This window comes from Poromitra crassiceps (assembly GCF_964638095.1).
Source record: "Poromitra crassiceps genome assembly, chromosome: 3".
NCBI lineage: Eukaryota > Metazoa > Chordata > Actinopteri > Beryciformes > Melamphaidae > Poromitra > Poromitra crassiceps.
This window is the reverse complement of record NC_139625.1, coordinates 8,039,035-8,052,720: the sequence shown is the minus strand read 5'-3', so window position 1 is coordinate 8,052,720 and position 13,686 is coordinate 8,039,035. Positions and strand designations below refer to the sequence as shown.

Here is a 13,686-nt window from a genome sequence, read left to right as displayed (position 1 = left end):
CGTTACTGTAAGTCCATTTACATTTTAAATGGTTAACTGATGACTGTGTAAAGATATATGTATTTGTGGTGCTGGTGTTTTAGGTTTATTTAGCTAGTTAGTTTCTGAGATTTATTTTTACATGCTACTGGAAAAACATGCTTTTGGAGATACGTGGTTTTCATCAGCGACAGCGACGATATACATTGTATGTATGTATGTATGTATGTATGTATGTATGTATGTATGTATTATTATCATTATTATTATTATTATTAATTATTATTGTTATTAAAAATAAGCATTTTATGAAATGTCTATGGGGAAATAAATGGTGGGTGAAATCCCGGAAGTGGGTGTGACTTTGGCTCTGTAGGCGGACTTGCCACCAGACACCAGAGTAGACTGCAGTAAACTGCACTTTAATTACAGCAGAGCAACGACACCGGATCCACTGAGATCAGGTCACAGCACAGGAGAGGAGAGGAGAGGGACGGAGAGGAGGAGGAGGGAGGGAGAGGGGAGGAGAGGAGAGGAGACGGACGGAGAGGAGGAGGAGGGAGGAAGAGGAGAGGAGGAGGAGGAGGGAGAGAGAGAGAAACAGAGAGGAGGGGAGGAGAGGAGATGGGACACAGGATGAGGAGTGAGAGGAGGGGATGAGATGCGAGTAGAGAGGGAGAGAAGAAAGAGAGAGGAAGGGAGGGAGGGGGAGAGAGAGAGAGCCATGTGTCCGTTGAAAAAAGAAGCTTAGCGGACGTACATGCACGGGCTGCCGAGGCAGGAGGGGCATCTTGCATGGTCAATACTGGCTTCATTTCAAAAAGTTCTGCTCAAATTCATTAAACATAATAAAAATAACTTTCCAGGTTATCCTTTAAGAGTAGACTTAAAACGTTGCTTTTTGATCAAGCTTAATAGTTATGGCTGGCTCACCAGCCCCTATATGCTGCTATAGGCTTAGACTGGGGTTTTTCTTCCCGTTAAAGGGATGTATTTTCCAAGGAACACTGAGCCCTATCTGTTCACATTCATGTCATATTCATGCATGTTACTGACTTTGTTTCTTCCCGGAGCCTTTGTGCTCTCATCCCTGCAGCGGTTATGATGCGCACGCAAGATGGTCAACCTTTTTACAGCAAGTACCACCTCAGAAATACCACTATATGAATGAGAGGGAGGGAGCCCCGGTATACCACCAGTGGTACCCGTACCACAGGTTGAGAACCACTGGTCTATGTCTATTGTAAATGCTAGTTTTATTACCGTGTTGTCGTTGTTCTTGTTAGTCCTATTTTGTTATTATTAGTGTTAACATCATTATGTCACTGTGCATTAAGTTGAGTTGAGTATGAGTTGAATCACTTTGACTTGCAATGCAAAGGGTGAATTATGCAGAATGTACACTTGGAATAAAAGACAACAAATACTTTTATCCATGATCATGCATTATTAAAAACAAACCCGTAATATCAAATGCAATCAATATTATCAAAAATGACAGATTCACAAAAACCACTTAAGAGATGGTGGAGTTTCTCAGTCTATTTTTTGGCAGCGACAACTGAGTACACTACCTTTGTGCAGAAGCTGACCAGTCTTTTTTTTCCTTATAGGAGGGAGGATGTGGTACGTGAAGCGGGTGGTTAGGCTGGTGCTAGTCTCACTTGCCAGACTATCTGTGTTCTGTGCTGTAGCTACCAGTGTAGGAGGGAGTCTGCCTCATCTTACCCTCACTCTGGTTTAGTGGGAAAAAAGGCTCTGTTATCTTTACAACCATCCACCGAAAGTACCAAGCAGGCCTGTCATTTGCAGCGCATGCTAGCTTGCTAGCTAGCATTGTTGTTTTACAGCGGCTGAGGCATTTGAGAGCGACATGCAAGGAGCGGAAAGGGATTTCCCTTCGCTCCGACTGAAATGGCCGCAGCCAATGACAGAGCTTGCAGGGAGCGGGAAGGGATTTCCCTTCGCTCCGACTGAAATGGTCAGCATGGCAAAGCTTATCCCTTATGATTCCAGTGAGTCAGACTAGGCTGGTGCTGGTCCTGGATCAGCTTGAGAGTAGCCTGTTCTCTTCGTGTCTGCAGATCAGGTGCAAAGGGATGTCTTTGAACCTGCTCATTATTTTGACAGCCCTTTCCTGAACTCTGTCCATGGTGGCCCATACAGCCAACAAGCAAGTAGTACACGTCCATATTCTAGACATGCTCTGATCAGTGTGTTACTGCTTTTAGCTCTTTAATATGCCCCTATAGGCTGTGGAATACCCTTCCTCTAGAGTTGCAGAACTCCTCTTCCACCAATGTTTTTAAGAAAAATCTTAAGACCTATCTTTTTACAAGGGCATTCATTTAACATGTATCTTCTTTTTATTTGAATCTGTATCTTGTTTTATTGTATCTAATCCTGGGCCCCCTTTGTTTTCATTTTATTCAACTGTTTATTTTACTGTTTTATCTTTATCCAACTGTTTTATCTTTCTGAAGCACTTGGCATCTTGGCATCTTATGTTTGAATTGTGCTATATAAATAAAGTTTATTATTATTATTATTATTATTATAGATCTCAACCAGTAGCCTGTACTACGAAGCTAGTTTAATGCCTTATCCGAGTAAGTTTGAGTTTAAACCTGGTTTAGCCGTACTACAAAGCAAGTTAACTTTCAATCACCATGGCAACTGACGCTGCAAAGCTAACCTGGTCGCGACCAGGTTAGCTTCAGAGGATAAGATCAAAATCCATGACAGACCCATATAATCGGCTCTCTGGAGTCACTCACCGTTCATATAAGATCGCCATATGAAAAATAGATTGCAGTCAACTGAGAATATAACAAGAAAAACATTTGTGGCTCTGTAGGCTACATAATTAAATTAAGCCTACTTACCACTTTATGTCTTAACAGCTCAACGATGCGTGGAGAAATATGATCACTATTAATCACCGCCGCCCATATCATGAATGGACCCTCAAATGGAGTGAGGGTGATATTCTCCTACATGCCAGAAAATCCGCATCGTCTCAATTCAGTTCAGCAGTTTTCTCTTTTATAGTAGGCTATTAGGCTTTATACTAGGCTATTTTATATATGAATTATTCGATCAGTGCAACCACACACATGAGTGATAGAGATCATTATTCATTGAGCATGCGTTTCTAAATCTATGGTCTAAATAGGCTTACAGATTGTGGAAATGTATAGACTGAGATTACATTTGTTGCTGCTGTATCAATGTATGCAGCTGTATCAGACAGAAATCGCTGATCGAAGTAAATCAAATGACTGATGTGAATACAAGCTGCTGCTTTAGACAGCCCTTCAGCAGACTATCCAACGCGGATTTTCATTCTGACATTAAATCGCGGATACATTAAATATCCGCTAAAACTCTGATCATGCACTGCGCTTTCATGGAACGAGGAAATGGGTGTGGAAATTGGTGTGGGCGTGGATCAACTCAGCTGTTCATAATGTGATTGGCTAGTGCACCTCTTTCGCGTGGACGCGCGCCTGTGCACGAGCGAAAAACGTGCGCGTGCACAGGCAGATCCCAGGTCCACTTACCTAGTAAAAAACCAGCGTCGTAGTATCAGTTAACTAGATAGCTTTGATCCTGTTCAGTCAAACCAGATCAAAGGGACTTATCGCGGATCTGTTAAACTAGTTTCGTAGTACAGGGCTCTGGTCTTCCACGAAGGAGCCCTTTCTTGCCATCACAGTGATAACATGCAAACGCTTGGAGGCATTTTTCACAGCCTCCTCGGTGTGAACATCCCCACTACGCTGATTGTCCAGGTGGAAAACTAGGTTACAACAGGGACAACCTGGCCATATCGAGGGGCTGGCTGGGGAGGGTCCTTAGGGAAGCAGCTCCATTGACTCCCTCAAGCTGCCTTGCTTCACTTTCCATTGATGAATCATTTCGGAGGTCAGACAGTATAATAGAGAGCCAAAGTTGACGTCACTTCCTGCTTCGGCATGCGTACCAAAGGATGTCATCTGCCATTTTATTGTCAGTAGAGATTTCCTAAAATGATTGTAAAACTTGTTTTACTTGCGATTCAGCTATAGAATCAGGAGAGACCATAGAACATTTCACCCTGACCAAAAAAATAAATAAAATAAAAAGTTGTCTTTAAATTCACTTTTTTTTTTAAACGTTTGGGTCTGAGTGAAATGTTCTGTGGTCTCTCTGGTTTATAAATATAGCTGAACCATTTGGTTTGAACAAGTAAACATTTTTTTATATTAAGCATTTTACGAAATGTCTAAGATGGGAATGGGAAAATAAATAGGGGATGAAAATCTCTGGTACGCATGCTGAAGCAGAAAGTGACGTTCACTTTGGCTCTCTATGACACGGGGCAGTCCTATATTATCAGCATACTGTATAAGTGTATCATCAAACAGGACAGGTAAGGTGAAATAATGCCTCCTTGTGGAACCACGGATGTAATGTCTTTCCATGTGCTACACATTATTATATTTGCCATAACTCTCTGTTTTCTCCCTGTTGTATAGCTGTGGAGCCAGGTGAGTGGAGCTGCTCATTGGCCAGCCGATCAGACTCTGGTTGTACTGGTTAGCTTCCAGGTGTGAATGTGTGTGTGAATGTGAACAGGGCACTCCTGAAAAAGAGAGCATTGCTCTCAGTGAGACTCCCCCTGTATCAGTAGCAGTATCCGGACCATTGGTGCATTGTCTGTCTGAGTCAGAGATGGGGACTTGGACTTGCCTCAGGCAGACTGGGGTTATGTGTTCTGATTTGCGAGTTTTGTTGAGAAGCCATGCTTCACGTGCCACGCTTGTAAAACAGGACTGAATCCTGAACAATCGCTGGTGTGAACGGCTTCGCCTGTTAACAAGGGCGCCTTAAATGAAACTTGTGGGTTCAGCGTAGGTTGAGCTTAGATTGAGCGCTGCGTCGGCGTATGGTGTGAACGGGCACTAAGAAGGTATTACACAAGATAAAATACACCGATAGAACATCATAAAAGCATGTAACACAAAGAAAAGCATGAATTAGAATAAAAAGAGAAAAACACATGTATCATAGAATATTCAATAATCAATTGTGCCCCTATTTTCAAGTCAGCTGTGATCATACCAGTCCCCAAGAAAAATAACATCACCTGTCTTAATGACTATAGGCCTGTCGCCTTGACCTCAGTCATGAAAGTCCTTGAGCGACTTGTCTGTAAATATCTGTGCAGCATCACACTTGATCTCCACCAATTCGCTTACAGAGCAAATATAAGTGTGGATGATGCAGTGTCCCTTTGTGTGCACTCTATTCTTCAACACCTGGAATCTAGATCCACATGTGCCCGTGTTCTTTTTGTTGATTTCAGTTCTGCATTTAACACCATCGTTCCTGTGAAGCGGATACACACTTTACAGGAGCTGGGTGTTAATGTATTCGTTTGTAAATTAATCTATAACTTTTTATGTGACAGAGTTGTCAAAATTGGTAATCTTGTCTCGCTGTCTAGGCTTCTGAACACTGGCGCCCCCCGGGGGTTGTGTCTTATCTCCTCTTCTGTACTCTCTATACAGACATTACTGTCAATCACACACTAGATCAGTTTTGTTGTATAAGTTTGCGGATGACACCTCTGTGGTGGGTCTTATTACCAACGATGATGAAGCTGGCTACCACAGAGAAGTAGAGGAGCTGGTGTGCGAACAACAACCTGATACTTAACATCTCAAAAATCAAAGCTGGTGGTTGATTTTAGAAAGAGCACCAGCCTCCTTCCCCCTCTTTCCATCAATGGAGAAGTGGTAGAGAGGGTCACCTCCTTCCGGTTCCTCGGGACACCATCCATGAATCTCTATCATGGGATCTCAACACCAGTCTCATGATCAGCAAATCCCACCAGCGACTTTATTTCCTGCGGCAGCTCAAAAAGTTCAGGGTCAGTCAAGCAGCCATGACCCACTTCTACAGGTCTGCTATTGAGAGTGTTCTTACTTTCTCTATGCTTGTCTGGTTTGGTCAATGGTCACACAACCACTCAGGACATAAGAATTGGCTGGAAAGAGTAGTACGCCGAGCATCTAAAATCATCGGCTGTAGTCTCCCCTCACTTACATCACTCTTTTCCACAAGAATAATCAGGAAGCTAATAAAATCAGAACAGACAACTCTCATCCGGCACACTACCTCTTTAATCTCCTCCCATCAGGCAGGAGATACAGAAGCATCAAGAGCAAACATCTGGCTTCAGAGATAGCACCTACCTCCAAGCCATTAGACATCTGAACTTGCACTGATTCATTGATTATGTCTGACCTATAGCACTTTAAACTGTATGCTCTGCTGAATACGACACTGAATACTGTTTCTGAATGTTTATGTGTTCTTGTGTTTAATGCTTATTGTTTGTATATGGTGTGCTGCTGCACTGTCTTTGTCTTTTTGTCTGAGAGTGAACCAAGACAAATTCCTATCAACTATGTTGACATGCAATACATCTATTGAATTGAATCTTGAATCTTAAAAATATATATAACACAGGAGATGAAAAAACAAGAGATAAAATCCAGTTTGAACAAAATAAAACAATTTATCAGGGTATGCATGTAATCAAGCTGTGCTGAGGACTAAACTTGTATTGTGTGTGTGTGTGTGTGTGTGTGTGTGTGTGTGTGTGTGTGTGTGTGTGTGTGTGTGTGTGTGTGTGTGTGTGTGTGTGTGTGTGTGTGTGTGTGTGTGTGTGTGTGTGTGTGTGTGTGTGTGTGGTTTAAGATTTTTTTTAACAAGCCTTTCCTTTGATGTTCCAAACATTCCAAACATTCCAAACTTTTCATATAATTAGACTTAGGTAGGAGTAAAGTACTCAATCCACATCTTGCCCCTCATGGTGGAATGTGAGTGAGTACTTGAGCTAGTACACAGCTAGTACACAGCTAGTACACAATGTGATTATAAAGTAACTTAGGAGTTTTGAGTTTGAGTAACTCTATGAAAATAAGTAAGTTAACAGATAATCCTAACTTAACACTCAGCCGTGAGAGACGTTCATGCATGTCAACCACACTAGACCTCGGTGAGCAGCCCAGGACTAGTCTAGCTGCCTTGTTTTGAGCTACTTGGATGCAGATGACCATACTACAGAGCAGTAGTCTTAATGACATCACACCATAGCGAAAACAACTTAACGAAACAGCAATGATGTGAGATAAAGTGAGCACTTCTGTGTGATTGCAACCGCTCTGCCCATTTTGGCAACCACCTTGTTGATGTGATCTGTAAATTGAATTTGGGATTGAGTGATAGTCTATAATTACAACCGAAAATGATGCACATTGTTTTTGATATAGTAAGTATAAGTGTATTTTATTTTATCCATGCTAAGCTCACTAGACAGAACCTGACTAAGCTCTGTATGTGGCACTGGCATCCACATAATATGAAATAATACTAATTGCAAAAGGCATATCATTTGTAAAAATTGAGAATAAGGGGTCCCAGGCAACTAACTCCCTTGTGGGACCCCGCAGTCCAGGGCCCTACTGCTCAATAGAGCCCCATTAAAATAAATTCTCTGCGACCTGGCCGACGAGTAACTCCTGACCCATTGGATCGCAGAGGATTTAAACACATGACACACAAGTTTAGATGTTAAAATGTCATGGTCAATCACATCGAAGGTGACGCTAAAATCAAGTAATACTGTACCAACAAGCTTTGAGCTGTCCAGTGTCCATAGAGGTGAGCCAACTATCAGACATTTGAGTCATGGTGGTACAGGTGGAATGACCAGGCTTATACGCACGTTGGAACACAGCAGTTAAACCATTAGCAGAGAAATAGACTTGTATTTGCTCATACACATTTGTTTCCAATGGTTTGCTCAGTACTGGCAGAATGGTGTGTGTGTGTGTGTGTGTGTGTGTGTGTGTGTGTGTGTGTGTGTGTGTGTGTGTTGTGTGTGTGTGTGTGTGTGTGTGTGTGTGTGTGTGTGTGTGTGTGTGTGTGTGTGTGTGTGTGTGTGTGTGTGTGTGTGTGTGTGTGTGTGTGGAGAGAGAGTGACAGACATTGAGAAAGTGAGGGATGGATGGATGGAGGATAACCTGAGCTAATCTCTTTCCCTTACTCTATCTCTCTCTCTGTCTTTCTGTGTGTCTCTCTCTCTCTCTCTCTAACTCTCCTATGTCTCTCTATCTCTCCAGTGTATGGCTCTTTAAATATTTAGTGGGACGCTTTGCTGAGTGTGTGTGTGTGTGTGTGTGTGTGTGTGTGTGTGTGTGTGTGTGTGTGTGTGTGTGTGTGTGTGTGCGCAAGTATACATGTGCATCAATGCGTGTATACTAACTATGCGTGTGTGTTCATTAATGTCACTTGTGTGTTGGTTGTGTGCCTTGTGTGTGTGTGTGTGTGTGTGTGTGTGTGTGTGTGTGTGTGTGTGTGTGTGTGAGTGAATGAGTGAGTGAGTGTGTGTGTGTGTGTGTGTGTGTGTGTGTGTGTGTGTGTGTGTGTGTGCGTGCGTGCGTGCGTGCATGCGTGCGTGTGTGTGTGTGTGATTGATGCTCCAGCAGAGTGCAGTGGTTAGCATTAAAGTGCAGCCTCTCGGGTTCCATTGGTGTCAATAGCAGCAGCATTAGAGGCAGCGATCACAGAGCTGTCCCACGCCATCACACTCTCTGCACACGCATGCACACACACACACACACACAGACACACACACACACACACACACACACACACACACAGACAACGACACAAAACCGCACGCGCACACACACCTCTGCTCTCCTGTTTTTGTGTTCCTTTCTTTTCCTTTTTTCCCCCTGGTAATCTTCTGTCCTTTTTTTTTACGTGTCTGGCCATCACTCGATGATGATGACGATGACATATGATGATGTCATACCCACTGATGATGTCATAGACATAGTGACATCATCAGTTAAGGAAACAGACAGCTCTCCAACTATAGCAATATATGAATTCATTCATTCATATTCATACAGTATTAATAGGGCGATTCAGCCACGATGTCCCCCATGGACTCTGGCCTATATCTATATTAGTAAACAAACACATTCCATCAACAGCATGCAAACGCCACCAGTTGATGATGTCATAGTCATACACACTAATGATGCTGTGCCCCAATCGTTGTGATGCCATACCCACTGATATCATGCCCCACAATCGTAGAGTGATGGCCAGAGCGATGATGCCATTGACATTATCCTCGAGTGGTGGCCTGTGGTGACTGATGGTGCATGCCCCACAATCGTCGAGTGGGCCAATGGTGACTGATGGTGTCTATGACATCATCAGTAATGATGATGTCTATGACATCATCATAACTTTTAGAGAAGAAAGTATGCACACTGAAAACAAAGCTCCCAGGGATTCCTCACGTTTCGACCACACAGGTCTTCATCACCTGTGTGGTCGAAACGTTAATAAACTGACCTGGGAGCTTGATTTTCAGTTCAGTTTTCTTCTCTAAAGTGTATCTTGTATTTGTGCTGCACCTGACCTGCTGAGCTGTGGTGATGTGCACGCACTACTTCCTTCTTCATAGACATCATCAGTGACGTCATCATAGACATCATCCGTGACATCATCATAGACATCATCCGTGACATCATCATAGACATCATCAGTGACATCATCATAGACATCATCTGTGACATCATCATAGACATCATCAGTGACATCATCATAATCAGTGGATATGTGGAAGACCGCAGAAGGGACAAAGGTGGGCAAAGCTCATGAGTTGGCGAATGGACTTTTCTTTCTTTTTGAACCTGGGAATAGTTCCCGTTAGTAAGGTTCTGGATTAAGCAGCGCTGTCGTGCTGCAGCAGAATGGACCATTTGTGATGTACTTTGAAAGGGTCAGACATTTAAAGGATCAGTTTGTATTATCAGCTGTATTTTATGCATTCAAACATACTTACTGGAACTATTCCCCTGCACACAATCTATAAGTCACACATTTTGGACTTCCGTTGGCGCCACTCTGGTCTCACCTAAAAGTGCAAATTCGCTATGTGCCAGGCAGCAGTTGGAATCCTGATGACAAAAATATTGCCAGGCAGCTTCTTCTTCTTTTATGGCAGTTGGCATCCTTTATGTTGGGTTACTGCCTCGTTCTGGATTTATCCATCCACTGTATCCCTACATTCTGTCAAACCTGATCGGTTCGTCAAAGGCCCAGTCCCTCGTCACTCCCCTCTCCCCCTGTCCTTGCCAGGCAACTGGCTGCCGGCCACTGATGACATAATTTGTCCTCAGGGCTGTGAGTCAGCCTTTCAAGTATGTCACTCGAGCAATTGTGACATCATCAGTGATGTCACTCGAGCATTTTGAGGTTTCTCAATCAGTCAGCTTCCTTCCCACTCGAGGATTTCGGATATTTGCTCAGGGTTGTCAGTCAGCTTCCTAGTTCAGATATAACCAGATGTAGGCCGGCAGGCAGCCAGCTGCCTGGCAGAAAAGTGTTGCCCATGGCGCATCATCTCTAGAATCTCTACCCTAGAAATGTGCATGCAAACTGTGCAAAATGTCTAGTGCTACTATATACTTAGAGAGCAGTCTGCATGTCCGGAGTTGCCAGGGGTCTGGAATTAATCTGATTCTGTGGACAAAAACTGAAAATCTTGTCACATTGTTTATGAAATCATCAGTTTCTATCATAAATCGTTGATGATGTCACTTATGCATAGACATTGTGACATCAGTGACTAAACAGTGATATATATCATCAGCGATTTATAACATCGGCTCGGTCTCGTGGCCAGGTCATACTATAGTAATGTCAGTGAAGAAGCCGCACACTCACATGGAGGCCCAGACAGTGGACACCAAAGCCCTCATGCTGCAGGCCGAGGGGGCCAAGAAGGAGCAGAAGAGACTGGTGCAGGTGCTGAAGGAGGAGGAGATCGAGAATGACCGAGTCACCAGGGAGCTGAGTCAGATGCGGCAGGAGATTGCCAAGCTAACGAAGACAAACAAGGCCACCCAGAAGAGGTTCCATGAGCTGGAGGGTCAGAAAGCAGACGGAGAGGTGCAGAGGGAGACACTGAAAAATGAGATTACTGGTCTGGAGAAAGAACTCGAGGCTTCCCAAAAGCAAGCCAACACGTACAGGAAAAACATGGACGAGCTGGTCAGAGAGAGAGATATTTTGAATAAGAACCTGGTAAAAGCTGCTCAAGCGACAGAGGAGCAACACACCATTGTGAAGCTCCAAAAGCAGGACAAGAAGTGCCTGAACCATGAGATCCTCAACCACCACCTAGAGGACCAGAAGCAGCGCAAGATCATCCAACAGCTGGACAAAGACCATGCCCGCTGCATCAGCGAGACCAGCACCCTCACACAGAAGGTGAAGCAACACCTGGATGACATTGAAGCCAAACAGATGGAGCTAGCTGAGGGCAAGAAGAAGGTCAATGAGTCGGAGCACAAGCACAAACTGCAAGAGAGCCTGCTTGAGACTGTCACGGCTGAAAGCAAAAACACAAGCAAAAGCCTCTTTGAGGCTCAGGATGAGATCACAGAGATGAAGAGGACGCTGAAGGTTATGAACAGCCAGCTCGAACGGGGCAGGAACGAGATCAAGGAGGAGGAGGAGGCTGTGGCTAAGGAGCAGCAGAGGAACAGGTGTGTGGAGAAGACAAACGAGGCCGTGAAGGGAGAGCTGCATTCAATGAAGAAGAAGGTGGAGGGAAAAAAGCAGCACATCGACAACCAGAATGCAGAAAAGCGAAGACTGCACAAGGTCATAGCTGACAGTGATGCTGAGCAGCTCCAACAGAGGAAACAATTGGTGCAGGTGATCAGAGAGCGGGACAAGCTGGGCAAACACCTGCTGCGCCGCAATCACGAGCGCACGCTGCTGTACGAGAAGATCCACATCCAGGAATCCATCATGACCAAGGGGGCCATCCAGTACATCCAGCGGGTAGAGGATATCCGCCTGCTCAAGCTAGAAATCAGTGGGCTCCGGCAGAAAAAGGGTGACGTGGACATGAGTGCACTTAATGACCTGAGGCAGGAGCTCTTCCAAATGCAGAGGGAGCTGCTCAGAGAGAGCATGAGGTACCGTGAACTGCACTACGGACAGCTGGAGAAGCCCATGAAACTTCACCACTGGAGAGAGCTGGAGGCCACAGACCCCAGAAAATATGAGCTGATCTTGAAGAATCAGTCCTTACAGAAACGCATGATGGCCAAATCCCAGGAAGTGGTGGACAAGGAGCTCTTACTGCAGGAGAAGGACAAGCTCTATGTGCACATGCAGCATGTTCTGGTGCGGCAGCCCGGCGTGGAGACAGCGGAGCAGCTCCAGCAGTGCCAGTGGGCGCTCCGAGAGAGAAACAAAGATATCAAGGCCTTAACGACGGAGCTGAGAACGTGCCAGTCAAACTCCAAGGAGTACAAGAATGACAACAAACAATTGGCCAACGAAATAGCGGGCACCAAGAAGAAGTGCCACAGTCTGAAAAAACAGAACATTGAGGAGAAGACCAAGGCCAAGGTGGAGCAGCCGACACCTCTGCCTCAGCTCAGCAGCAAACCACACTTCACTGGAGGGGGCTTTAGGATCAACAAACTCCCTCGAAAAATACTCCCCATTATATGACCATTTTAACGTCACCGTTTATCATGGGGTGACAACTAGCGGCTGAGGCGTCTATAGGCTAAGTTAGTCTTCCCATATGTATGTATGTATGTATGTATGTACGTATGTATGTACTGTATGTACAGTATGTATGTATGTATGTATGTATGTACTGTATGTATGTATGTATGTATGTATGTATGTACTGTATGTATCATGTACTGTATGTATGTATGTATGTACGTATGTATGTACTGTATGTATGTATGTATGTATGTATGTATGTATGTATGTATGTATGTACTGTATGTATGTATGTATGTATGTATGTATGTACTGTATGTACTTTATGTATGTATGTATGTATGTACCGGTATGAATGTATGTATGTATGTATGTATGTATGTATGTATGTATGTATGTATGTATGTACTGTATGTATGTATGTATGTACTGTATGTATGTATGTACTGTATGTATATGTATGTACCGGTATGTATGTATGTATGTATGTATGTATGTATGTATGTATGTATGTATGTATGTATGTATGTATGTACTGTATGTATATGTATGTACCGGTATGTATGTATGTATGTATGTATGTATGTATGTATGTATGTATGTATGTATGTATGTATGTATGTCTGTCTGTCTGTCTGTCTGCCTGTACTGTATGTCTGTATGTCTGGTTGTCTGGTTGTCCCAAAGAAAGAAAGAAGCGCAAAAGCCATAGATGCAACCAGATAGAATTTGTGTGACATCATCCACTCCATTATGAAATCCCCCCCACCCCCCTTTTAATCAGTTGGCATGTAAACAAACACACCTTCACACTTGACCTCCCTGCATGTAAACAAACACACCTTCACACTTGACCTCCCTGCATGTAAACAAACACACCTTCACACTTGACCTCCCTGCATGTAAACAAACACACCTTCAAACTTGACCTCCCTGCATGTAAACAAACACACCTTCACATTTGACCTCCCTGCCAGATTTCTCCCTCTTCAGCCAACAGGCTAAGAAGCCATGTGTGGCTTTATCCATAACGCCGGCATTCCACTGGTTGCATTTGCGTTGGGTTGTGGCTGTGCTCCGGTTTTGCTCCGT

General features: G+C 43.9%; 1 pseudogene across 1 annotated transcript; it reads left to right on the top strand.

Annotated features, from left to right (window-relative positions):
- Window positions 1-10,758: 10,758 nt before the first annotated feature.
- On the top strand, window positions 10,759-12,591 carry LOC310774276 (cilia- and flagella-associated protein 58 pseudogene; annotated as a pseudogene). The gene has a single exon. The product of its transcript is annotated as a cilia- and flagella-associated protein 58 pseudogene (transcript).
- The last annotated feature ends 1,095 nt before the right edge of the window (window positions 12,592-13,686 follow it).